This window comes from Anastrepha ludens, chromosome 5 (genome assembly GCF_028408465.1).
Source record: "Anastrepha ludens isolate Willacy chromosome 5, idAnaLude1.1, whole genome shotgun sequence".
NCBI lineage: Eukaryota > Metazoa > Arthropoda > Insecta > Diptera > Tephritidae > Anastrepha > Anastrepha ludens.
In genome coordinates, this window is record NC_071501.1 from 17,441,505 (window position 1) to 17,446,244 (window position 4,740).

The 4,740-nt window shown below is 32.8% G+C and overlaps 1 non-coding gene across 1 annotated transcript; it reads left to right on the forward strand.

Annotated features, from left to right (window-relative positions):
• The first annotated feature begins 1,070 nt into the window (after positions 1-1,070).
• On the forward strand, positions 1,071-1,143 carry Trnam-cau (transfer RNA methionine (anticodon CAU)). The gene has a single exon. It is a non-coding gene; the product is annotated as a tRNA-Met (tRNA).
• The last annotated feature ends 3,597 nt before the right edge of the window (positions 1,144-4,740 follow it).

The following is a 4,740-nucleotide window of genomic DNA, read 5'->3' on the forward strand; positions in this document are numbered from 1 at the left end:
TTCTACGTCGTCGCCTTGGCCGAATATTCACGTTGCGAAGGTTATTTATTATGAACTGTTAAAACCAAGCGAAACCATCACTGGGGATCGGTATCGACTTCAAGTGATGCGATTGAGCCGAGCACTGCGCGAGAAGCGGCCGCAATGCGCGGAGAGGAATGAAAAAGTGATTCTACAGCATGCAACGCTCGGCCTCACGTTGCCAAACCTGTTAAAACCTACCTGGAAACACTGAAATGGGAAATCCTACCCCACCCGCCATATTCTCCAGATATTGCGCCGTCCGATTATCACCTCTTCCGATCGGTGGCACATGGTCTAGCTGACCAGCAGATCCATTCATATGAAGACAACAAAAATTGCTTGATCCGAGGATAGCCTCAAAAGATGAACAGTTTTATCGCGACGGTATACGAGATCTACCAGAAAGATGGGGAAAAGTAGTAGCCAGCGATGGGCAATACTTTCAATGATTCACTTGTAACCATTTTTTCAGAATAAAGTTGAATTTTCATCAAAAAAACAGCGAGAACTTAGTTGCGCACCTAATATTTTTCGAAAAAGTGGTTTATTTGTAGTATTATAAACTGAAAAAAAAAATTAAAATTTTCCAGGTCACAAAATACTTTTTAAAACAAAAAATTTGGAAAATGCTAAAAAGAATTGAAGTTATTTTATTTAAAAAAACTTTGTACCAACATATTCAATTTTGAATAATTCTCAAAATTATGAAATTTTCTTTATTCACTTCTTTACTATACTAAGCCAGAATTTACTGTAGTACACCGTAAAAGTATAGAAAAAGTTTGTGCTTGCAGTTTGTACACAAAATAAATTTGCCTTAATTGCACAGTTGACTTTAGCAAATTAAAAAAGGCAATGAATACTATAAATAATATAAATATTACATAATATGTAGGTACTTATCACCAAGTATATCTATGAAACGGAATTACTACAACAATTTACACTTGCGGTCAAAATACAATTTTTATTCTAATATTTACTTCTTTCGAAATAAAACTAATCAAGCCAAGTGCAGTCCTAACAAGATCGTTTAATCTTATATAGCCTCGGTGGCGCAGTAGGCAGCGCGTAAGTCTCATAATCTTAAGGTCGTGAGTTCGAGCCTCACCCGGGGCAGTCAATTTTTTGTTAGTTTTTTTTTAATTTATTATTTATTTATTTATTTTTCTTTTAGTTTTCACCCTCATTTTTTTATTTAAACTTAGGGCTTACTTATACAAGAAACATTATATAAGTATATACATATAAAAAATTCGAGCACACACTTTGTATGGAAGAAAAGGCGTGACACCTCAGCAAAACGGACAGTAAAAAATCAGCGAGATTTTGTAGTCCCTTGAAACTTGCACTCAAATTCAGTGGGCTATAAAACTGCATACTCTGAAAAATTCGAGAAAATATGAAATGGGTATTAATGGTTAGAAAAGTTTTGATGGAATTTACAAAAATTTTGTACAAAGTTTGAAACCCTGCGTCATATGGGCTTTGTTGTAGTAATGTAGTTCATATTTTTATAAAAAGAAATAGTGGTGGGCTTATAATCGAGCTAACTTTCAAGTTTCTTTCTTCAATATCTTCAAAGTCTCGGTGGTCGCCTACGAAACTCCCTCTTATAAGTGCAGGTATATACAGACCATATTAAGTTCTTATCAAACTTCTATATTTTGATGTGTGATTTAAACCACCGCTGAAGTAACATTTGCACATGTCATAATACCACACAATATGTCAAAAAAAAAAAAACACTTCATTTTTAAACACTTCTTTAGGCGTATTTGAAATTCCTGCAGGGTTAAATGTAGGTATTCCTTAACAGCGTGCCGTTTCTATTAGCAGAGAAGGTAATAGTAACAGTACTCGTATTATATATCCAGAGAACTTATAAAAATTGTTTTTGTAGGTTGGCGAATGCGTGGCGGAGTCAAGTATGCAAAGAGTGCATGTGCCTATAGATCTACATGGGTTGTCTGCTACTATGTTGATGAATAAAACTCGTACCGGAAGATGAGTAAAGATTAATTTTGAGAATTAGTTTTTGACGCGAGTTGTCATAACAACAATATTTTATTTTTATGTCTGTTAAATCTGGTACCCTCTTATTGCTATTAAATGAACATATGTATATTGCCAACGCTGAAATAGAGCTGCCTTAAATAACATGCGTTTGTAAGATAGTGAGTTATACCCATGATGGAAAGAATAATGAGATGGCTTCTAGCGTGGTACCGCTACTTTCCTCTCAGCAAATTTGACAATGAGTGACATCATATTAATACCCGTATGGCCAGATTACCATTTTCGTAAATTCTTTAACATTTGTTTTGCTATTTAGTCTCGGAGTTTTAGTACTTTCTTCATGACACTTTTCTAGCCTGTTTTAATTAAAAGTAATGTTTATAATTTTATAAAATATACATTTTTTTTAAATTACTTCAATAATTTACTCAGTTTTATTTAGCTTTACTTTTTTAACATCTGGTCCGCGATTGCGGTTATTGTTGATGTTCTTTTCCTTTCAGCAGTCAAATATCTCTCTCGCTACTGCAGTGTGGCCTAGCTTTGCATATTAAAACACACTAAAATGCCCATTTAAAGAAAATAAAATACCATATTTTTATTGAATTACCTAAAGAACTTGGTATGCGTGACAAATTGTTTTTGAAATATGCGTTTTTTTTAATATGTAAATGTGTTATGGTTATGTACAAGTTAATTTATGAGTTTTTTTGTTAAGAGAAACTCTTTTGTTAAGGGGGAAGTCTACTGTGACAAGGGAAAAAACAGGCTTATTTTCCGGATTTCATTTCTAACAAAATATTGCTCGTACATAAAATCTATTTAAACTCTTATCTTTATTACATATTTAAGTTTTTGAAAAAAAAATTTTAAGTCAAAATATTCAAAATGGCCGCTGTGGCACTTCTGCAAGCGCAGGTCCGCTTTTCTTAGGTGCCTAAACGGTGTACATGAAATCTTACGTTTCGGTGATCTAAAACAAAAAAACAAAATATTGTTATCATATACATAGTATTGACTCTCGTCTGACGTAGGATTATGTCGATAAAAAATTTTGGCGTTGAAAAAAAAATTCTTGAAATTTTTTTCTTTTTTTTTGCCTAAAATTGATGTTACTATTGTTTATAACAATTTAACAAATAACGATATCAAAAAAATCCTATGTCAGACGAGAGACACTATTACAGAGAATATATAATTAAATTTTTAAGCTGATTCATTTATCAGAACTCGAGATATCGTGTACACCGTATACAAAAACTTAGTTTCGAGAAAAATGCGTTTAAAGTTTCAGTTTTCAGCGTTTAAAGCTTTGGAGCGCTTCGGGAAAAGGTCGAAATTTCAACGAAGAAAAATTTAGCCAGCTGTAACACATATTGTACCTTATTTAAGAGGGTTCAAAGGATTTTTTAAGCTAATAAAAAAAAAATCGATTTTTTGAAAAATTCACAGTAGACTTCCCCCTTAAGAGAACGACTTATTTGCTATACTTGAGATTATGTAACTAGACAAGGTACTCTTTTTGCAAAAATGTCAGTATAATTTCTTTGGTATTTTCTGGTATTTTGTGGTTTATTTTTACAATGAATATACCTTTTGATGCCCTATGTCCCACTAAGGATTGATGGCCGGAAGAAACGATTACACCTCTATGGTTTTAAATCGGATTCAGTAAGTTCAAACGCTTTTTAAAATGTGTAAAAAGGTTTTCAATCTTAAGAAGAGTTGAGAGAGGGACATTTAATATTCTTGCATAACCTTAAAAGGAGCAAAAAATTAAATTCACACTTTCAAAATATCAAATTTTATAAGAACCAACTAATATTCATTAGCACTAAAATTTTCTCAGAGTGGCCTTTCTTAACCTTCTTTTGTATAATAATACAGTTTTTTTTGACTTACAGTTTCGGTAGCTTTGAATTAAAAAAAGAAACAAACATGAAACTTAAAAAGTTTTGCATTTTCGGTATAAAAAAGCACTAAATTTATTGCGAAGAGCAAATGGTTGGCAATACTGCACAACTCGAAAAACGTGACGTCACGCACTCTCTGATGGGCGCAATCTTCTTTCTATCATTATTGTTATAAATACTCGTATTACATGTATATCCAGAGAATTTATAAAAATTGTATTTGTTTGTTGGTTTGCCGAAGAGGCGAATGCGTGGCGGAGTGAGTTGTGTAAATAGTGCATGTGCCTATACACACACGGGTTGTCTGCTACTATGCTAAAGAATAAAACTCGTATAGGAGGAGTAAAGATTAATTTTGAGAATTAGTTTTTGATGTGAGTAGCTAGAACAACAATATTTTATTTTTATGCGTAAATGCATTTGCATATATGTATGTTAAAACTGGTGCTCTCTTATTAATGTTAAATGAGCGTGCATATATTGGCAACGCTGAAATAGAGCTGCCTTAATTACAAGTGTTTGTAAGGTAGTGAGTTATACCCGTTTCATGATGTATAACCATACTCGCTAGCAGCAAATCTAACGTTCACATTTTTCGTTAAGTTAAACGAGCATAGAGATAGCGAGCAGAGAAGCGGAAAATAGAAGGCGCTTTTTCTTAATTACCTGTATAGTTAACCAAATATTTTACTAACGTCTGTAACAGAACACTAAACGCATTCTCTTAACATTTTCTGTTATTGTTTAATGTAAATCTGCACTTTAAGCTTAGATTCCTTTAATG